The sequence below is a fragment of the Neofelis nebulosa genome, chromosome 2, assembly GCF_028018385.1.
Source record: "Neofelis nebulosa isolate mNeoNeb1 chromosome 2, mNeoNeb1.pri, whole genome shotgun sequence".
Lineage (NCBI taxonomy): Eukaryota > Metazoa > Chordata > Mammalia > Carnivora > Felidae > Neofelis > Neofelis nebulosa.
The window spans coordinates 100,335,996-100,359,800 of NC_080783.1; the positions used below are offsets into that span (position 1 = coordinate 100,335,996).

A 23,805-nucleotide genomic window follows, 5' to 3' on the forward strand; every position below is an offset into this window, starting at 1 on the left:
CCAACTATTTCACGTGTATTTGTGCATTCTATCTGCTTCCTAGAACTCCAGTAGTAGGCTTTTTAAGTGTGATTTGCCCCTTAAAGGTAAAAACCTCAAGACAAACTAAAAATTCTATAATAAAACAGGTAAGCAGTATCAAATCATCCACATAGATACACACATAACCTTTCAAAACTATATTTTTAAATTTTTTTTAATGTTTATTTATTTTTGAGAGAGATAGAGACAGAGCATGAGCAGGGGAGGGGCAGAGAGAGAGAGGCAGACACAGAATCGGAAGCAGGCTCCAGGCCTGGAGCGGTCAGCACAGAGCCCGACGCGGGGCTTGAACTCATGAGCCGTTAGACTGTCACCCGAGCCCAAGTTGGACACCTAACCGACTGAGCAACCCAGGCACACCTCAAAACTATTTTTAAAAGAAAAAAGTGTTGTTTCTGTTACTTTTTATGTTAATTGCCTCCATGGAGGTCTCTGATTCAACACCTAGACACTAAGGAGACCATGAGATCTGTTTGACTTTCCCTGGGAACTAAAGGAAGATACTCTTCAAAACGTGGGTCTTAGTTCACCCTGAGAGGGTGTCTTTTCTGATTGGATACTTAGCATAGGAATTACCTTTGAGTGTCATGCACATTCCAGTTGTAGATCAACTAGAAAGAGGTGATGTGAACATGGGTCTTTACCATACAGGGGATTATTTAAGCCATTGTCCTCAAGTGGTGGGCTTTGAAACAGAATAATCTGGGATTGAATTGCTCTCAAATTTCAAAGATCATGGAGAGCGCCTGGCCTGTATAAAGAATCACGTATGAAATACCTCCTCGTCTCTCCTCAAATGCTCTCACCACCTTCACATCATACAGCACCCAGCAGTGCATAAATAAAACTTTCCCTCCGCTGCGTTCTCTTTCCCTTTCTGTCTGGGGATTCTCTGCCATAATATCAGCTCTCTACAGGAACCAACACTATCATTCACTTACGCACTACAAATATACATCAGGATGTTCATACCCATACTCAAACCCGGTTAATGGAAGACAGGAGCAGTTGACCACATGTTCCCCATTTTCTTTCCTCAGATAGTCTGCATGGTCCTTACAAGGCCCCACGGGACTCAGCTGCATACCTTTCTATTTCCCATTTCCCCTATTCATCCCATCTCAGTCCCTCACTTGTATCTCCTAGAATCAGTTCTCAAAATAAAATACACATGCATCAGGCTGTACTCTGGGGGGAAACCTTTTGGCCCACAAGAGTATACCAATGTGAATACTACAGGATGAGCAAATAAAATGAGAATAAAGAGGTGGTTGCTTTTCAGGTTTGAATAGCTGTTTTTTTTAATGTTCATTTTTGGGGGAGAGAGAGAAAGTGGGGCAGGGACAGAGAGAGAGGGAGACAGGATCCATAGCCAGCTCTGCACTGACAGCAGCAAGCCTGACATGGGGCCCAACCTCATAAACTGTGAGATCATGACTGGAGCTGAAGTTAGATGCTCAAGTGACTGAGCCACCCAGGCACCCCTGGAACAAGCTGTTTCTACCTAAAATTTCCTGGATGCTTACTAATACCAAGTATCAACTAAGTGTTCTACATTCATTATCAAATTAAACTTATCAATGTGCCCTCAAGTATGTAAAATGATTCCCATTTTACAGATAAGGAAATGGGACTCTCAGAGGAGTATGTAAGGTGCCCACACTAATATAACTAATGAGTGAATAGCTGAAAACCTAGCTCCAGCCATTTGAGAAGCCTTTCTGCTCTACAGTACTCTTCAAGTAGGAGGGGTTTCATCTCAGAAAGGATTCTGAGTATTTAAACTCAGAATATGGTTCCAGATATTTTAAAGATTTGATACAATACTACTGAAAGGTAATGATAGGCTAATGCACCACTCTAGCCATATTTGAAGCTACATGGATTCACTGACGTCAAGAGGATGTATGTAATATTAAAGCATATTTTGTTTTTGATTGGAAATATGCAAGAATTATTCACATCCATGGAAACCCTTGCCCAGAAGACAATGACCATATATCTAAGATGTCATTAGTAAAATCCCTTGCTTGGACGTTATGCCAAGAACATTCCAAAATCATTCCAAGAGGCACTAAAAACATTATGTTGATCAAAGCACCCAGGCTTGTAAACATGAAAACCCTACCTAATCTTCAAATATTAAAACCCAGAAAGCACACTGCAACATTTAGAGCCATACCTGACATCTGCAATCCTCTTTATAATACGACTTAGGAAAACTGCATTACCTCCCATTTGTCTATCACTAGAAGAAATAGATGTTTTTGTTTTTACCACTGATCAGATCTGCTAGCAACAGTCATTCCATTGGGCAAATTTCCAGCAATTTTGGGAGGAAGAGTCTGTAAATTAAAAAATTTCCTTTCTCATCAAAGACAAGGCAGACAGATTAAAAAAAAGTCCTATCAAAGTACATTTTTGATTATTTTTCTTTTAGACTTCCAATTAAGGTTAAGATAGTCTGATACAAGCGTTGTAGGCTTGTGATACAGCAGCTTGGTTAAGAGAAAAGTCTCTGGGCTGATTCTCGCAATGTCCTCTATCAGACTTGGCACCATTTTAAGTAATCTTTGGCATAAGTGAAGCTTAATAATACAGAAGTCCAAAAGAGTCAATAGAAGAGGAATTCATGTATGTTCAACATCTAGGCGCTCTGTCACATCATCTCAATGAATGCCCAAACCAACCATGTGAGACAAGTGCTGTTCTTGGAGGAAATCAACATTCAGAGAAGTTAAACAATTTTCCACAGGGTCACACAGTTATTAAACTGTTAATAAACCAGGATTGGAACACAGACCATGATGACCTCAAAGCCTTCACATGTGATAACCCTATCTATGAATTTTTTAGCTGGTGAATTCTTTTTTAATTTTTTTTTCAATGTTTTTTAATTTATTTTTGGGACAGAGAGAGACAGAGCATGAACAGGGGAGGGGCAGAGAGAGAAGGAGACACAGAATCGGAAACAGGCTCCAGGCTCCGAGCCATCAGCCCAGAGCCTGACGCGGGGCTCGAACTCACGGACCGCGAGATCGTGACCTGGCTGAAGTCGGACGCTTAACCGACTGCGCCACCCAGGCGCCCCAAGCTGGTGAATTCTTAAGGTCCATCCTGCATATCTTCAGGTTGGGTTAAACTTTCAAGTCCCTCACTATTCAGGGTCGCCACTTAGTATGCATCTGATTTCAAGTAATGATGCAAACTTAAAAGTGGCTTAAATACCCGTGACCCAATATGTGGGCAGTTTGGGTACTAGCTGAGAGTTCCTTAGAAATGCAGACTCTCAGGCACCATCCTGGCCCTCCAAATCAGAAAGATTTGGTGGTAACAAATCTCAAGTGATTTATATGCAGAGTAAAAGTTTGAGAGACGCTGGCTTAAAGAACAAGAACCTTTATATACTCACAACAGAGCTAAAATTGGGTGCTTCTGGGGGACAGTTGAACAGATCAGTGTGGAAATCAAATCCCAGGCTCTTCTCACTTTGCCACTTCTCTAGCTTCCTTTTGTTATCTGGCTCCTTCATTAGCTTCTAGATAACCACAACTGCTCCAGCTGGTGTGTCCTTTCGCAACAGTATCCCAGGCTAGATAGACAAAGAGTGACTATGGTTTTTATCAGGAAAGATGACTTTCTCCAGAAGTCTCCAGCAGAATTCCTTTCAAAACCTTCTGTCCAGGCTTTGGCTGCAAGCCCCTATTGTACGTAGGTATACAGGTGTGGCAGGCTAGGAAGTTACATATCTGAAATTGCCTTCCCCTTAGTGGGGTGCAAATAAGAATGTAAGAACAAGGACAATGGCTGTAAGGCAGGTGCTCAGTGTAGGACACAGAAGAAATAGGTAGATCCTACCAAAGGTGGTAAGAGCCTACTTGCTGATATTTTCACTACAGAGAGATCAAGACATTGAACAGTGAGGACCTGGGGTTTACACACACCCTTTGTTTGAAGGGATCTCACTTTTCCTCCCAGAAATCCCCCCAAATCTGCCCCACCCTCTCTTCTGAAGAGTTGGTATGCTCCTTCCCTAGCTGACATTTTCTCTTTTCACCTTTGCTCTTCATTATCAACATGGTTTCTAGTGCAGGCAGGCAGTTTTGAAATTTGATTGCTGTGCTAGCAGTCCCATTTTGCAGGCTTTATTTGCTCTAACACGATTTATGATGCCTTGATTATCTCCGTATGGTCTGAATTGCTAGTCACACCATTAATTCTCCTGATTGATGGATTACATAAAGCATATTCCAATGGGAAAAGCAAAAGAAACACAGGTAACACAGCCTCCCCATTCACAAGCTCTTTTAATGGGAGTAATTGTCATTACACTCCAACTCTCTATCCCTTTAGGACACCATGTGTGACTTTTAATGATCTGTATGATGTAATTGGATTCTGAGCCTCTGGGGAGAACAAGTTGTAAATTCTCTTGCCCAGGATAAATGGAAAATTTCAACTTCAAGGTTGACTTAAAATCATGTAATAAGGAAAAGACGTTTTGTGCCTACTATGCAGCAGGTACTGTGCTATTTGATATAGCATTAGGATCCCCACCCCCACTTTTTGAACACTTAATTTAATTAACATGTCAAATGTATAAATGGCTATTTTCATTCAAATGTTATAGCTAAAGGAGTCATCATTTACTAAAAAGTATCAGCATATTCAATCATGGTTTGATTTTCACTGAGTCATTTATAATGCTCCCTTATGGCATATGCTAGTCCCTTGGACCTGTTCCCTTTGAATAACTATCTCATAATGAATTTACTTGTTTTTCCCAAGTCAAAAGGACTCCACAGTCCACTGTCGCACTGGCTAGCAGTGGGTCTGTACGCAGCTACCTATCCCACATCAATTTAGAGAAATTTGGAGTGAAGTCCTGCCATTTCCTAACAATTCTTTCTCAATTCAAATAACCCCTGAAAGAGGGACCGTGATTACAAAATTTTGGGTTAAGTTTAATTTTCTTATTTTGTGGTGTGTTAGATTTGTTTTAACTGAAGAATACATAGCCTATAAAAACATGAGTATTTCCACAGGATTAAAAATAAAATAAATAAAACAAACTGCTGCCCCAGCTCACTATCTGCCTTAGGATCTCAGTTCAGTCTTTCTCTAGCTTAGACGCAATACAAGTCATACACATTGTATTTTACCAACCTTCTTTTGGTATGCTTTCCTCTTTCCTCAAGCCCAGAAAACCATATAATTTGCCTGCTTTCCATTTGTTCCCAAATTGATAGGTACTAGTAGTAAAAGAAGTTAAAAAGTTTGGTATATGAAATCTATATGTTTTAACTTCATCTGGACTCTGTATCTGTACAATATTTTGAAATTTAATTTAGTTTATCCTCATTTACTTCGTCAAATTCTATCTCCCAGTTATTTTGAATTCTTCTCAAAACCTAAATTCCCTCTCATTACTCTACGTCATTGAGCATAATGCCTCATTCATGTATACTTTTTAATGTGTGTGATTTATACTATACCCTAGTCTGTTTATAATTTGCTCAGGAAATAAAAGGTAATAACAGCTAACATTAACTCATTGCTTAGTCTGGGCCAGGACCCAGGGAAGCCACCTTGGCTCCTCTGGGCAACCCACTTGTCTTTACACTTTAGCAAATAACCTTAGCCCAACCTCAGCCCATGTGATTCACCTATGTATATCTATACATTATGCATTCTTTCCTAGAACGAACAGAGAACTTGTGCACATCACAAAACAAAAACCAGACCCTTTACACAATGCCTGGGCACTAAGGGACCAGACCCCCTTGAACAACCCCCAGGGCACTAAGGGACCTGACCCCCTTGCACAACCTCCGAGCACTAACATCTGTAGCTGGCACCATCGAGTCTGCACGTAATCAAGAAATATTATGACCTTACTGATTAACTCCCCTAAATCCCTTTAAAAATCCCTGGGCCAGACAGAAACCTTGAAGTTGACCTTTGGAGAAGAGTCCCCCATTTCCCCAGGTGGCCCGCCTTGGCCTCCTGAATAAAGCTCATATTCCTTTCCAATCAAGACTCCCTCACGAGTAATGGCTTTTCTAGCAATAGGCAGCTGAACTTAAGTTTCGGTAACACCAGGATAAGCTCATTAACAGATTTATTTCACCTTTAAAGCAGCTGCGGGAATTAAGTACAATTACTATCCTAATTATTATATAAGGAAACTGTAAGCTTAATAAAGTTGAGTTACTGAAAGCCTATGGATTACTCAAGTAAGACTCACAGGTTAGTGCAATCAAAGAAAAAACATTAAAGAACTAAAGCTTTCTCACTCACATGAGGTCAAAAATGGGCAGGTGTCATATATATGGTTTTACTCTCACCTGTTATTGGAAACACCTGTCTCCAAGCTGTAACCTCAAGGTTGAAGGAGACACCCAATAGCAGCTTTCAATTGCCATCTCTCAGAAGTGATACCCATCACACCTGCCTGTAGTCCGTTTTTCAGGATAGCTCTCAGGGTCCAACCTAATATCAAAGAGATTAGAAAATTCAGGGAGGCAAATGTAGAATTTAGGGAGTGCTAGCTATCACTGGCACAGTCCACAATTCTGAATAGGAGACATTTCATATACTCCTTTGATTTCCCCCTTACACGGAGCACAATAGACCCCACCCCAGGAGACGCAATCCCAATTCTTTCCAGCATAGACCCCGGGATTTCTGGGAGGACAGGGCTGAAGACGGTGGTGTAGGAAGATCTGGCACTCACCTCTTCCCACGGACAAAACAAATTTACAACTACATATGCAGTAATTTTCTCGGGAAAAGACTTGACAACTGGTCCAAACAAAGCCTCCACAACAAAGGATATAAGGGCAGCATCCAAAGCAGGTACAAGAGGTAGGGTCTCACCAGAGAGACCCTCTAACAAACAGACAAGACACTTCAGGTGTAGCAATCCACAATCAGAAGGCAACTCCAAAATACAAGACTTTTCCCTGGAAAGCAAGGGCTGTGTGCTTTACATCAGGCACCCCAATCCCTAGATCCTACACAGGAGACATGAGCACCCAAACTCCTGGTTCTGAAGACAAAGGGGGATTCTCTATAGGAAAACCACAGGCTGTAGGGAAAGGAGAACCTCCTCTTAAAGGGCCCATGCAAGGACTCACTTGCCCCACGACCCAGCGCAAAAACACCTTTGAAAAGCTCCTGCAGAATATTTGAAGGAGACACACTTACTAATCTTAAAGTGTCTGCGGCGGAGATGGGAACTCATTGGGACTCGCTCCAGCAACAGAGACACCAGAGGACGCCACAGTCCGGCGGATCTCGCTCAAACATGCAAAGGCCAGGCTGACCTGCGTCCTTTGGAAATTCTCGGAACCTGTTAAGTACCAGGGCGCATGCGCTGCAGAAGGTTCCCGTCGGCCTTGGAGCAGCCGCGCCTGCGATCAGAGTGAGTCCCTGTTTGTTGTTATTAGTTACCGAACGAGTCCCACAGTGAGGTGTGGAGACGTTTACAATTTAAAACGGTCCACGACGGTGGACGAGGACCAGATAACCAAAATACATAGTGCCATTTGGAAAGGGACGTAGGGGGTAGGTCGGCTTCCAGAGTAGCATGGCTTCCCGAGCTTTCTTGCCTGATAGGAACCCAATTCCCTTCTTCAGTGTTACGCAGTTGCATGCTGTTTACATATTTTTAACATTAAAAAATATTAATGTATTTATGGGGGGCTGGGTGGCTCAGTCCGTTAAGCATCGATCTCGGTTTTCGCTCAGGTCACCAGCTCAGGGTTTGGTAAATTCCAGCCTCCCCATCCCCCGCCCCTTGTCGGGCTCAATGCTGGCAGCACAGAGCCTGCTTGGGATTCTCTGTCTCTGTCTCTCTCTGTCGCTCCCTCTCTGTGCTTCCCCTGCTTGCACACTGAAAATAAATAAACTTACAAAAATTAATGTATTTCTTAAATCTACCTGTAAGCCGGTGTAAAGTCAGTAACTAAACGTAAATTATTATTATTATTATTATTTTTTTTTATTAAGTTTATTTCTATTTCTTTTGAGAGAGACAGCAAGCCGGGGAGGGGCAGAGAGAGAGAGGAAGACAGAATCCCAAGCAGGCTCCGTGATGTCAGGGCAGAGACCGACTCAGGGCCTGAACTCAAGAACTGTGAGATCATGACCTGAGCCAAAATCAAAAGCCAGCTGTTTAAATGACTGAGTCACTCAGGCACCCAAAACCTAAATTCTTTTTAAAGCATAGTTTAAGAATGTGCACAATCTTTGGAGGAATAGGGTACCAGAACTTCTTTACCTGTCACTCAAAATATAGGTAGCTAATAGCAACAGAAGACTATGTCCCTTAATCTGAGCTTCATTTTTATCTATTGAAAAGAAAGATTTTAATCCTGACACTTTCCCTTTATGATCAATAAACCGTGACTTTTTGAATCCCAAGACCCAGATACATAGACTCTTTCTATGACCTTCTACTTAAACTTCTTTTTGAATGAACTCTAATTCATAAAACCATACAAATGATGTTTTAAAGTGTATAATCCCTGGGGCTCCTGGCTGGCTCAGTCAGAGGAGCCTGTGACTCTTGATCTCAGGGTCATGAGTTCGACTCCCACGTTGGGTATAGAGATTACTCAAATAAATAAACCAAAGAAATAAAAGTGTACAATCAAATGGTTTGTAGTCTATACACAAAGTTATGCAAATATTATTTTCAGAACATTTCTGCCATCCCAGAAAGAAACCTTATATCCTAACCTTATGTCCCATGTCTACTTTTCCTTACCCCCTGACAAGCACTAATCAGTTTTCTTTCTCTACGGACCTGCCTATTCTGGAATTTTAATGTAAATGGAATCATACAATATGTGGACTTTAGTGATTGGCTTCTTTCATTTAGCATAATCCATGTTGTAGCATGTATCAATACTTCCATTTTTTTTTTTTTTTTTTTTGTGGCTGAGTAATAACCCATTAAGTGGATATACCACATTTTCTTAATCCACTCATCAGTTGGTAGACATCTGGCATTTTGTCACTTTGGGGCTATTATGAATAACATTACTATAAATAATCTAGTTTTTGTGTGGACAGGTTTTCAACTCTGCTGGCTATGCACCTAGGAGGGGAGTTACTTGGTCATATGAGAACTGGTTTAGTTTGTGAGGAACTTCCAAACTGGTTTCCAATATGGCTGCACTATTTTACATTACTACCAGTAATGTGAAAGGGTCCAATTTCTCCACATCCTGAAAATGCTAGTTTTTTTTTTTTTTTTTTTTATTGTTAAACATCCTAGTGCGTGTGAAGTATCTTGTAGTTTTGATTGGAATTTACCTAATGCCTAATGGTATTGAGGATCTTTTCATTTACTTACTAGTCATTTGTCTTCTTTAGAGAAATATCCAATCAAAATGGTCTGTCTTCTTTAGAGAAATATCCAATCAAAATGGTTGCCACTTTTTAATTGTGTTATTTTTTAAGAGTCTTTCAATATTCTGATACTGGTTTCTTATCAGATACAGGATTTGCAGATAATTTCTCCCCTTATGTGGGTCTTTAATATAAGATATTGTCTCTTTATGCTCTTCTAAATTTTATATCAACTTTGCTTGATCCATCTGTTCATTAAGTATCCCAAAGTTTGAAATTCTACATCTCTTCCTTCTTAATTAAAAAATTTTTGTAAAGAAAAAAAAGTTTCTATAAAGAAAATTTAATGCCACCAAACCTTTTCCTACAGTACGTGTGGGAAAAGCAGGACAAATGCCTGAGTTTTCCCTTCTACTTAAACATTTTCAAGATGATTAATTGATTTCCTATCATTTTCCAAATTTACCAAGAAATTATTTTAATTTTAAAAAATTGTTAGAAACTTACAAATTTAAACACGTAGTGTGGCTTTTAATCCTTTGAAGTTATTATCCAAACTGATGCTTTACAGCATGCCTGTCTGAGTTGATCTTTAAGTTTGTTCCTGAGTCCTTTTGTTATAATCCAGGTAGTTTGTGATAGCTTCTTTTCTTTGTGTTATGCCCAAATATTCTGCACTTTCTTTGTATTTCTTTCCCCTAATTTGGAGCTCTGGTTCTTTACAGTGAAATTGAATTTGTACATTATGATTTGAACAGAAGTGCTCAGTGCTACTAGGTTAATCATTATTTCTAGGCTTTTTCAGTGGACAGAGTGAGAAAATTAAAAAAAAAAATGCTATCCACTGAGTACCCATTTAATAAAACTAATTCATTTATTTTAACCTATAAATCAAGATTAGAGTCTCAGGGAAAACATACCAACCTTGCCACTAATAATAAGATTAGTAAATCATATTTAGTTTATTTTTTCAGTTTTTTCAATCCTTGGAGTATGGAGATGAATTAATGTATTTAAAAATCATTTAAAGGAAAAAAAGTCCTTTGTTTTTAAAACTTTCTTTTTCTTTTAATATTTATTCTTGAGACAGAGAGAGAGAGAGAGAGGCAGAGATTGAGAGTGCAAGCAGGGGAGAGGCAGAGAGAGAGGGAGATACAGAATCAGAAGCAGGCACCAGCTCTAGGCTCCAGACTCCGAGCTGTCAGCACAGAGCCTGATGCAGGGCCCGAACTCAGGAAACTGAGGAACCTTGAGATCATGACCTAAGCTGAAGTTGGACGCTTAACTGACTGAGCCACTTAGGTGCTCCCCCAAAATTCCTTTATACACTTGTTCTTTGTACTCAATATAAAGTTAGAATTATTGGTTTTATTTTTCTTTAAATATTTAATCTCTGCTTATTACACTGAACTTCATTGTATAATAATATAACATACTTGCATTATTAAAAATTAAATATATATAAAAATAAATAAAAACTAGGTCTTACTCTTCTTCACTCTACTCATTCTCTCCCCATACATACCACTGAAAATATGGATTATGTATTCATTTTAGCAGTATGATTTAAAAAATATGCATAGATTGATATTAATCTCTATCTTCTTAAATAAACAGTAACATATTAAGACACATTTCTCCACTTAAATTTTTCACTCAACAATAAATCCTGGCGATCACTCTGTAGGATTATCAGGATGTATTCCTTATGCTTCATTACTGGTGCATATTGCAATCATGTAATAGTGGTAATACCCACTATTTGGAGGCATTGTATTAAATTTATAAATTAACTTCAGGAGAATATCTTTATAATGTTGATCCTCCCTAAGAAAGAACACAGCATGTTTGGATTTATGTTTCATTCAGAAGTATTTTGTAGTTTCGCTCATATGAATTTACACATCTCATATTAACCTAGATATTTTCATCTATTTTTCTGTTCGTGTGTTTGTTATACGATATAATTTCTTCCCTTAGAATTTGTTTTTCTTTGTATCCATGAAGGCTATTGATTTTTGTATGTTGTTTTCTGAACCAGCTACTTTACAGAATTCACTTAACTTTTAGATAAGTTTATCTTGATTCCTTTAGGAGGTTATCAAATATATATTATCATATGCAAATAGAGGCACTTTTATTTCTTTTTCTGTTTTTATGCCTCTTATTGGTTTCACTAGCCTGTTTGCATTTGCTGAAAATATGGGACATCCCTTTTTATTTATTATTATTATTATTATTATTAACGTTTGTTTCTTTGTGAAGGAAAGAGAGAGACAGAACTTCCAAGGGGGAGGGGCAGAGAAAGAGAGAGACACAGAATCAGAAGCAGGCTCCAGGCTCTGAGCTGTTAGTAAAGCTAACAGCTGTTTCCTTATTAAGAGAGAGGGTAACTATTGGGTTGAGATATTTTATTGAGTTATTTAGCTTATGTGGGTATTGAATTTTGTCATATATCGTGATGGTACCTATTGAGAGGATCATTTTTTTTCTTCTAAGATATTTTAATATGAATTGTGAATAGATTTCCTAATATTGAGTGCCCTTGCAACAGTGGTGTAATGCTATATAAGTTTTAAATAGAATATTAAATTCTCTTTACTAATATTTTATTTAAGCTTTTTGTATTGGTATTTAAAAGGGAGTTTGGTATAAAGTTTTCTTTCATGGCTGTGACTTTTTCCCCCTGGTTTTTGATCAATGTTATGCTTGTTTCAAGGAATTGTGGACATTTTTACTTAGTGTATCCATGTTCTGGAATGATTTAAGTAGCATTGACAATGACAATTGACAACCTTAAAAGGTTTTTTTTGTTGTTTTTGTTGTTTTAATTTCTTTTTTTTTTTTTTTTTTTTTTAAATTTTTTTTTTCAACGTTTTTTATTTATTTTTGGGACAGAGAGAGACATAGCATGAACGGGGGAGGGGCAGAGAGAGAGGGAGACACAGAACCGGAAACAGGCTCCAGGCTCCCAGCCATCAGCCCAGAGCCTGACGCGGGGCTCGAACTCACGGACCGCGAGATCGTGACCTGGCTGAAGTCGGACGCTTAACCGACTGCGCCACCCAGGCGCCCCTGTTGTTTTAATTTCTTAAGAACATCTCAGCCATAGATCACATTTGCTTTTTATTTGTATGAGTGTGTATGTGCATGTGTGTGTGGGGGGGTGTCTTTATTTATAGTCGTCTTGCTCTCTAGTCTTACTGTCTCCAATTTGACTCAAATCTTTATTACCAGTGATTTTTAAAATTCTTTCATGTAGGAGTTAACATTTATTTGAATATATTTGTTCAGAGTAGCTTATTTTTTGTTGTCATTTTGTTTTTCTTTACATAATTTTGAACAGCACAAAGTATCTTTTCTGATTTTGTGTGTTTGTCTTTTCTTGTTTGTTTTTGAAATTAAATTATCTATGAGATTTTAGTTTGCCTGTCCCTGCAAAAAGTAATATTTCAGTTTGTTCGTTCTGTTGTTTTCCTGTTTTCTAACTTATTAATGTATCCTTTTATCTTACTACCTTATTCTTTGTACTTTATTTCTGTGGACTTTCTTCTTCTTCTTCAACTTTTGGGTTTAATGTTTTATTCATTTTTGTTTGGTTTTAATGCTGAGATTTTTCCTTTACTAAGTACTTTTGATCTATCTCATTGCTTCTGTGTCATGTCTTATTATTATTATCAGTAAATTTCAAATTTTTAGTTTATTCTTGGATGACAAATGAATTGTCAAATAGAATATGTATGGTTTTATTATTATTATTATTATTACAGTGGAAAAGACTTGTTTTAAAATCACATCTGGTGTTATTACACAGTAGTGATAGAACACTATTTAAATTACATGTTTTGAAATATGGGATATTCCTTGTAGCCTGAGATATGGTCATTTGGTAATATTTTTCTAATGAGTGTTCATTATGCATTTTGAAAAGAAAGTTAAATTTCTAGAACTGGAGTTCACTGGATAATATATTATATATATATATTATTGGCCCTTAAAAAGTCTTAATTTGTAGCCAGTGATTAACATTTGTCCTTCTTGGTAGAGAGGTGGGCAGTGGGGGCAGGGGCACCTTTAAAAAATATAGTCCTGTTTTTGGCAAATAGGGAGAGAACAGAGAGCTTTTCGTGTATCTGTTTCTTGTCTCCTGCTTTCAGCTCAAAATAATCCTTACATCAAAGTGACATATTTTTGGGTAAATATATATTCTGCTACCCTACAGCTGTTAAGGTTTTTATATTATCACTAATATTTTGTCCACTTCATCTGTCTTCAGTTGAGAGAGATGTGTTAGAGTCTCCTACTATCAGTCTGTATTCTATATCTATTTTTTCTTACACCCTATAATATCTGCTTTATAAAAGTTGCTAGGTTATCTGGAGCCTGGATGTCTAAACAGTTTTCTACTTTTATAATTAAAGTTTCGTTTCTGAAATTAGTTTTAATTTTTTAAACTTGCCTAAATTCTTCCAGTATACTCTTTCAAATTACTCTTTTTCTCCAACCACCTCATTATAAGTTTATCTAATTCTAATATATGCTATTATTTTGATTCTTATAGTATTCTCTTAATTTCTTGACATTTACTTTAAAATATTTTATAGTAGCTTTAATCTACTTTGTTATAATTTTCTTATATTCTTCTAGTATCAGCACTAACTAGTTTGAGAATATTTCCATGTAAATGCTTGGCAACAAACAGAAGTAGTGCTGATTACATATATATTATAATTCATCCAAGAATAACCACATTAACATTTTACTGCTGATGCAAAATCAGTGGGGTTGGGCATTATAAGTGCTAGCATTTAGCAAACAATCAAAGCAGTGACACTAAATAGAACTAGTAGGCACTGCACTCTTCATTGTCATATACTTACAGGAAAACAAAACAAAACAACCAAACCAGTGTCACTTAAAAATGTTTCTGATGAAGCAATGAAAAAATATTAACCTTATTAAATGTCAACCAACAAGGACATGTCTTTTTAATATTTGGTGTGATTAAATAAGCAATATGCATAAAGCACTTTTCCTGCATACCAAAGTATGATGGTTGTCTTGAGGAAAGGTATTTTTTTGTGTGCCATTGTGTGATTTGAAAGCTGAGCTAGTTATTTTTCTAGTGAAACACCATTTTTACATGAAACAAAAAATTACCGACTGATAAATTATGTTTATTCAGACTTGGAGTTTTGAAAGAAATATTTTTGAAAATTAACAAATTCAGGCTATAGTTTTGAGAAAAAGCTGATTTTATTTGTTATCTGTAAAAAATCTGTACTTTCAAATGAACATTAAAATTTAGGAAGGGGCACCTGGGTGGCTCAGTGGATGGAGCATCTGACTTCAGCTCAGGTCATGATCTCAGTTTGTGAGTTTGAGCTCTGCGTCGGGCTCTGTGCTGACAGCTCAGAGCCTTGGAGCCTGCTTTGGATTCTGTGTCTCCCTCTCTCTCTCTCTGTCCCTCCGCTGCTCACGCTCTATCTCTCTCTTTCTCTCTCAAATATAAATAAACGTTAAAATGTTTTTTTAAAAAATTAGGAAAACGTAGTTATCTTACACCATGATCTTGACAGCTTTTCAACATTTATGAATTTTAGGGTGAGATTATTAAGAATGTGATTTTTCATATCATATGATAAAATATATAAATATCTGCAAGAATTGCCTAATTTAGTGGATCAGTATTTCCACAATGGCCAGTTAATGATGATACAAAATCATGCATCAATTGCAAGTAGACCCCAACAGTTTCTCATATTTTGGGGGCTTTGTCCTGAAAGGAAATTTTAGTGGATCATTTTAAGAGTTCAGAGATCCCCAATTACTCTAGCACCATTTGACTTTACCTCCCAGCAGTCGATTTCCCCATTCACTGGAGGCTTGAAGCCACTTTCCATTGTCTGCAGCTGTTCTCACATTGCGTCTTTAAGCTCTCCAAACTCTGTTCTCCTTCCTTCTGTACTACTGCTAGTACAACACAGGTTTTTTATTGTTGTTTTTTTGCTCCACTTATATTTTGGGGACTATGGATGTGCTTGGTCACTTAATTTTGTTCTAGATGCTGGCCATATGCTTATTGTTTTTGCTGTCTTGACACTTATATTTACTTTTGTGCAAATGTTCAGGGACATTCTAAAACTATGTTACTGCCATCCTCTCAAAATTCTCCTGCCCAAAGTAACATGAATTAGAATTAATAATAATATTAATAATAAGAACAACAACTCTTGATATGGGACTCTGCTGCTTGATGTCAGTAATGATGTATTGATAGCCCAAACTCCATTTGCTAAAACTAGGGCTAATATTTTACTGTAATTACTACAGTCATAAATGGTGTGTGCTCTTTTTCTCAAGACAAAGATCTGACTTCAGTTAGCATGTTTTGGGGCGCCTGGGTGGCTCAGTTGGTTAAGTGTCAGACTTGGGCACAGGTCATGATCTCCTGGTTCTTGAGTTCGATCCCTTCATTGGGCTCTGAGCCTAGAGCCTGCTTCTGATTCTGTGTCCCCCTCTCTGCCCTTTCTCAACACACACTCTGTCTCTCTCTCTCAAAAGTAAATAAACATTAAAAAAATAAATATATGGTTAGCATGCCTTGCTTGTGATTAAATATTTTAATTATTCCTGTAAAAAAGTGTAAATGTATATATTTTATTTAGGTAAATTTAAACCTCAGAAAGACATGAAAAGAGACTGGATAAAAGAATTGGAAGGGACCTGATTTGTTGCCCTCTGCAAATGAATATTTTCTTCCATTATTAATAAGATGAAATTGTTATTAGAACTTTTCCTCTTCAACAAATTTTTATATGCAAGGAGAAATAGTTCAAAAAAGAAATAGCGTTATCTAATCACATATTATAAAAGAACTACTCAATTTGTAGCATAAATCTTAAACTGTGAGAGCATATTTTTCCCCAGAGCTCAAAAGAAAACTTAAATATGCAAACACAATCTGTGAGATCCTTGAGTAAAGACATCATCTTTATACATCGTTGAACCCCTGAGATGTAGTAGAAATTGACATTCAGAAGGTACTCCATAAAGATGTTTTGATTTTCTGAAATGAGAGGCCTACTTGAATTAGTGAAAACTACATTCAAACACATATGCTGAAAATATGATTTATAATTTCATGTGCAGTTGAACATTTAGAAATGGAGTAAAATTTGTGATTTGCAGCAGGAGAGCTTTATCCAACTTCTTAAATATGTCACTGAAGATGCAGTTGAGCACATTGATTGACTGTATGTGAAGAGTAGATTCCCTATTTTCCTAGTTTCCAAATGGAACACATTAGTCTGAAAAATATGACTTACTATGTGAGCAATCTTTCTTTTGAAAAATAGATCAATGAAACCACAGAATTTACATAAACCAATGAGGTATCAAAGGTAATCGTTTAAGTCCAAGTTGTTATAGAACAAAGATTCATCATTATGCATCTAAAATATTGAAAGAAAAAAGTGAGTAAATATCACTAGTAACTTTTAACTGAGGCTGTATCTTATTTAATTTATGTTTTATGTGTATATTCATATCTCTAAATGTTTAAATACGAACCAAGTGTGAATGCAAACAAGAAAGGAAGCAAGCAATTTCCAAGAAAAATACCATACCTGTAAGGAAACCATTTCAGTCAGAAGTAAGAAATTTCCGTATGGAAAAGGGTTCTTAAAGGAAAGGATAGAGATTGAAGACAAAGCAGCAAAAATTAGCCATGAATGAAATTGCACGTAAGAGATCTCAGAAATTGACTAGACATACACTTAAAACTGATTAAAAAATAAGTAAATAAATAAATAAATAAATATAGGCCAAAATCTATGGTTGATCATATTCCTTGACCAACTTTCAGCATATCTCCACAAAATGTTACCTGAAAATGGTCTTTTCCATTCACTTTTATTTCTTAACAGAAACCATTTCAATTACCATATTTTTAAATTAAAATGTAATATTTTCAAGCATAAATATGACTATATTTAATTATATTTGCCAAATATTTATAAATAGATATCTTAGGAGAATAGTTTTTTGGAAGAGACTAGAATTTTACCTTAAACAAATACATGTTTCTCAATACGGGTAAGATTTTTCTCTTTCTCTTTTTTTAAACAAATTTTTTTTAATGCTTATTTATTTTTGGGAGAGAGAGACAGAGAGAGAGAGACAGAGAGAGAGAACACGAGTGGAGAGGGACAGAAGGAGAGGGAGACACAGAATCTGAAGCAGGCTCCAAGCTTTAAGCTGTCAGCACAGAGCCAGACACAGGGCTTGAACTCATGAGCCATGGGATCATGACCTGAGATCATGACACTTAGCTGACTGAGCCACACAGTCTTTCTCTTATAAGATTAATTCACTTTGGTATTATTTAAACTCTGTATTTTATATTTTAGGGGAGGTAAAGAACCTTCTTTCTCTATTCTCCTAGGTTCTCTGTCTGGGACCCTGCAAATTAGATTGACTAAAGACAGATTAACAAGAGAAAAGCAAGCCCTTTATTAACACATGTGGTTCACAAATGTACAGGAGAAACTCAGTGATAAATAACTCAAAGGGGTGGTTAGAACTTGGAATTATATAGCATTTTAACAAAGAACAACAGATTTGTAGACAAATAACAATACGTAAGAAAAGGGCTTCATATTTCCGAGAGAGACAAACCATAGGAAAGTAAATATATAGGGACACTGATGGAAAGTAAGGGCTGTTTAATAAGGTTTATTATATAGATTCCTCTTAACGTCTTTTATGGACTGGTAAGATTCACCAGTGATTAGAGCCTAAGCCTGCTTTGATGCAAATTGAAGATGAAGTGGGGTGGGCAGAAAGCTGTTTTTGCTTCTTTGTGGTCTTCAGCTCAAAATAATTTTTTTGCCAAAGTGACATATTTTGGGTGACATATTCTGATCTTCTACAGTATAAGTGCTTTTGGATAGATAAACCAAGGCCAAAATTACCTCTTTTACCTATTAGAGTAATTAATACAAAGACAGCTTACTGGCATGGACAATGTAAATTCATGGGCTGGAATGTCCAAAGAGGATCATGAGTGTGTAGAGACCTTTTAGGAGCATGTGGGGAAGAGTGTTTAGTGTCCTGAAAGGTGGATTCGTCTTCCATCTGTACTCCAACCATCTCTGTGATCTTGCCAAGTTATATCAACCAATGTTAACATGAGTGCTTATTGTCCTTGAACTTGTGGTGAGTGAGTTTATCTTAATAGATAATAGATAATAGATAATTTTAACTATTAAGATAAACTCACTCACCACAAGTTCAAGGACAATAAGCACTCATGTTAACATTGGTTGATATAACTTGGCAAGATCACAGAGATGGTTGGAGTACAGATGGAAAAAAAAAAAAAAAGAGGTTAGAGTGGGAGAGAGCCAAAGCATAAGAGACTGTTAAAAACTGAGAACAGGGGCGCCTGGGTGGCGCAGTCGGTTAAGCGTCCGACTTCAGCCAGGTCACGATCTCGCGGTCCGTGAGTTCGAGCCCCGCGTCAGGCTCTGGGCTGATGGCTCGGAGCCTGGAGCCTGCTTCCGATTCTGTGTCTCCCTCTCTCTCTGCCCCTCCCCCGTTCATGCTCTGTCTCTCTCTGTCCCAAAAATAAAAAAAAAAAAAAAAAAAAAAAAAAAAAAAAAAAACTGAGAACAAACTGAGGGTTGATGGGGGGTGGGAGGGAGGGCAGGGTGGGTGATGGGTATTGAGGAGGGCACCTTTTGGGATGAGCACTGGGTGTTGTATGGAAACCAATTTGACAGTAAATTTCTTATATTAAAAAATAAAAAATAAAAATTAAAAAAAAAACTCTTTAGAATATACATTTGTATCTTTCAGATGTTGTCTTAGAGTGGAGGACTGTAAAAAGGTCAATTAACAATTGATAAAGAGTAGGCAGATTGTTTCAGTGTGTTTTCAAGAGTGTTATAAGGCTCTTCTGATCAAAATTTCTCTTGCTCATCTGGAATGATACTTAAAATTCCTCCCATTGAAACTGTTCCTTTAGATTAAGTGATTGTCTCTAGACGGCCTTGAGTGAAATGGAAAGCACCGTTATAAAGGGTAACACATTTACATTAATACAAAATGATTGATGTAAAGAGGAAATAGAGTAGGGACATGGGGCACTGACTATTAGAAAATTTCAGTGAAAGGAGTCTTGCTGGGCAGGAAAGACCCAGCAAGTGTTAAGGTGGTAGACTTTACAGCAGCAAGAAGAAACACAGTGCTTTGAAAATAAGAACAAAGGAAAGTCTAGAATTATTTAATGTTCATTTACTAGAGGATGGGGATAGTTAGTGAGCATATAGTACCTCTGGATGTGCTTTGCTAACACCCTCCTCAACAATTTTTCCCTTCTGTATCTCTATTCCGAACTTCTTCATTTAAACTTCGAAGATTCCTCTCTGCAAGTTTAGAACATGGACTGACTCTTCCATTTCCTTTTTAATGCTTGAGGTTACCTTGTAAATATTTTACCTACTTTGGTCATAGAAATTTTCCCAGGATTTGCAATGGCTTCTTTATATTTTATTGGTGTTGAGCAGGGATCTTACACATGATGCCGATATATAAGTTCAGTGACGGATGGCCCAGTACAGTGGTTTAATGATCTGATAATATAAAGCTCAGTGTTACTAAAAGAGATAAGACATCCAAAGGACTTAACATGGTGTCTGGGTGATAGTTCTTTACTTTTATGTAACTAATCCAGATGGTCATTTATTATGAAGTGGTGAAATAAATAATTTTCTTAAAAGTATTTTTAATTTCTTCAGCCAGAAGCCCCATATTTTGGTTTTGGAATTATGAGGGATTTTGATACATCCATTGATTATCTCCAAGATTTAACACAGAACCAGGAAAATATAAAAGATTGCTGAGTATATGTAGATTGATCAGGCATATTAATAAACACAATAGATTCTTGTGTTGGTTTTCTGAACAAGTTTTCAATTTCTGTGGATCTTGATACATTTTAATTGGTTAAATCTTATATTAATGTCATATGCTGACTATTCCTAGTGTCAGGAAACCCCTGGAAAAATCCAAATGTAAACATTTGAAGTTAACAAGAGCTAGTAATTTCGGAGGTACAAAAATAGAAATTAGTTGAAAAACAGAGGACAAAGCAAATAATAGTCACTGCTAAAATTATTTACATAGTGTTTTGGAATCTAAACTATACTTTTTCAAAAAGGTTTTAGTGCCAATGCATATTTTTTTAAACTTGGTAACTAAGACTGTATTGACTATAGAGAAGATAAACTTGAGATGAATTAAGAAAATAGATTAATTTCATAGTTGGGTCAATTATGGCAAGAAGTCCAAAATGAGAAGTAGTCACAAGTAGGAAAATCTAAGTGGGAAGCCCTTAAACACTGAGAAGTACAGGGAGTGAATTTGTAATAAGTCTTAAGGCGAGCATATATGGGACTCCTGGAGTACATGAGAAAACAAATCATTACGCTTGGATGATACCAGTATCTATTAACAATTTACCATAACATTTAGCCATAATATCCCATCACCCAATCATTCTAAATTAAAACTTAAGCAAGTAGTATAAAGGTACTCTCTGAGGGGGCTAAATCCATAAAATGTACCTATTAATCATTTCACATAAAGCAGAAGATTCTAGGGATAATTTCCAAGGACCATTCAATCTCCAAAGGGGCTCTGTTAACTAGCCTTTCAAAATAAGAATGAAACAACAGAATAATAGAGGTATTTTTGAGATCTTTTCCAATGGTTAAATTCTAGGGTTCTAAGAAATAGAATATTTTTATTTAAAAAAAATTTTTTTTAACGTTTATTTATTTTTGAGACAGAGAGAGACAGAGCATGAACGGGGGAGGGTCAGAGAGAGGGAGACACAGAATCCGAAACAGGCTCCAGGCTCTGAGCTGTCAGCACAGAGCCCGACGCGGGGCTCGAACTCACAGACCACGAGATCATGACCCGAGCCGAAGTCGGCCGCTCAACCGACTGAGCCACCCAGGCGCCCCAAAATTAGAATATTTTTAAAGACTAGCAAAGTAGACAATCATTTTTTAAAGAGCAAAGAAAAATTATACTTTGGGGTTTAGGGTTAAAGAAGAGCGAATTCAAAAAATGACGAAATACTTGGTGGCTATAACTCAAATTAATACTAACAATCTAAATGTCATGATCTTTCTCCAAACTGCTAGTATACAACCTAAACTCTGAATTCTCTTAGCTTTCTATCTCTTGAAATTTCCACTTATCTTAATAAGTATCCATCAGGTATAGAGACCACAAAGTACCCTACAAGTTTTCCTATCTAATTCTGGTTTTCTCTTGTTGGTGCCCTTGACTTAGGAAGCAGCCAAAGGATGCCTCCTTGCTCTCCCTGTCATTGTTGCTCTCTAAAGAGAGTGTGACCACCACTTGTGTTCTCTCCACATTACCAAAGTTGCCAAAATTGTTCTGTAAGTAAGTCTAGAGTTTCTGGCCACATTTTATCATTTAATCCTCAATACTTACTCCCAGTTTACACATACACACACACACACCACACCCCGAAATGGTTTTATCAATGCCAAGAGTTTCTGTATCTTAGATTTCTGACCCCTCAGTTTATAGTTGCTTGGACCCATTCTAAGAAATCTGGTAAGGAACCAAAGACATTCTATTGACTGGTTTTCCCAGAATTGAATTCCCTAACTTTATTTGTTTCTCTAAAGGAAAGCCTTCATGACATTGTCTTTCAAACACTTCCAATATTTTAGAAGTAGGCAAAATTTGAATCTCAGCATTGAATTTGAATGTTTAATATCAATTTGTTAGAAGAGAATATTTCATTTGCACCAAACATAGAAACTACTTAAACAGGCATAAGGAGAAAATAAAGGATGTCTAATTACAATGTATAGAGACTCAAGCAAAGTCATCAGGATGTGGTCCATTGTTTTATGGATTGGACTTTCTATTTTCTCTCCTGGTTTCATTCTCTCAACATTGTGAGCCCTACCCATCTCAAGGCTTATATCTTATTAGTTGGGTTTCAATGAGGATAGAGTTCTCTTCCCTTGGTAGTTCCAACAAAAGCCTGAGAATGCATACCGTTAGCCTTTTGGGTTATATGGCCGTTCATGGATCAGTTGTTATGGGTATAGGAATTATATGCCCTGAATGAGTAGGCCTGGCTCTCCTTAAATCAGTAGTTGAGGTCAGCCATATGTGTGACTTGATGAACTGAGACAGAGGAAGAAGGTATTCCCATTGGAAAACCAAGGCACACATACTGAAAGAAATGGTAAAGAATAGTAGGCATCTGTGCTCACTAGTACTGATAAAAAATACTCTTGGTGTAGTATCTTTATCTTTACCAGTTGAGGAATTTTCTTGCTAAAAGATAATTTTCTTATTAAAAAATAAGGAAGAAAAATAAGTTCAAATTTCTATTTACACAGTTTTCTCAATTCATATCCTTGGGACATAGGCTTTATCCATCCTTTGCACTGCTTTTGAGAAGGCACAGCATAATTTTAACAAACACATTTTCATCTTTTCCAGCATTTGGCCTTATGACTTTATATCATCCGTGTAAATGTTATAGGAATTGGATTGACCATTTGCAAAAAGGAAAAAAGCTGGCAATGTGTGTTGGTAGAGAATCAATTCTAGAAACAAATAAAGTATAACCCCAGCCTGTTAACCTTAGTATTTAAGCAAATATCACACATTCTGACAGTGCATCATAAACAGACACCTCTTCCTCATAGGAACCCCCTTCCAGATTTGTGAGTATGGGGGAGTTTCCCATGTTAACCTCATCACCGTAAGTAGAAAATTGTTAGGGTAGTCCATTTTTCCGGTTTTATAGAATATGAAATCTTGGTAAGGTTTGGGGATTTATTTCTCTCCTCCCTTGATGTTGTTCTTCCTAAATATAAGATGTGGAGGTAGCAAGTGTAGGCTTGTGAGGATAATCCAAATGCTAGTCCCAGATCTCCTATAGCCTATGCCTATATCTGTGTGTAAGTAATTTTAACAGTTGGTAGTTCAGTCTCTTCATATTAAAAGATGATAGTAACTCCCTTCTCTTTTTTCTCTTTATATTTCTCATTCAGTTCATCAGCAATATCCCACAATTTATCTACCATCACATTCACTTTTAGCCACTTTAAGAAAGCCTTCCTTTGTCTACTTTCTCCTTCCCCACAGGCCACATCTAAGGGGTGCAGGCTTGATGGTTCCTTTTGCATTGATCGTCATATTTAGCATCACATTGATAGTTGGGCTAGAAATTAAAATAAGTGGTGTGTTTAACAAAGGTTGTGCTGGACAAAAGTACACTCTATTTGATCATGATAGGCTACACTAACATAATCAGGGATTAGTAAGTTTTACTGT

At 37.0% G+C, this 23,805-nt stretch overlaps 1 long non-coding RNA gene across 2 annotated transcripts in view; it reads right to left on the reverse strand.

Annotated features, from left to right (window-relative positions):
• The window catches only part of LOC131503800 (uncharacterized), a 129,543-nt gene that overhangs the window by 58,134 nt on the left and 47,604 nt on the right, over positions 1 to 23,805 (reverse strand). The window contains exons 1-2 of one of the 2 annotated variants that reach the window (XR_009257614.1): positions 7,252 to 7,447; positions 6,390 to 6,534 (exon numbers count right to left, since the gene is read on the reverse strand). The exons of the other annotated variant lie outside the window; for it this stretch is intronic. This is a non-coding gene — a long non-coding RNA (uncharacterized LOC131503800). Of the gene's footprint in view, positions 1 to 6,389; positions 6,535 to 7,251; positions 7,448 to 23,805 lie in introns of those variants that run through there. 2 annotated transcript variants of the gene reach the window in all.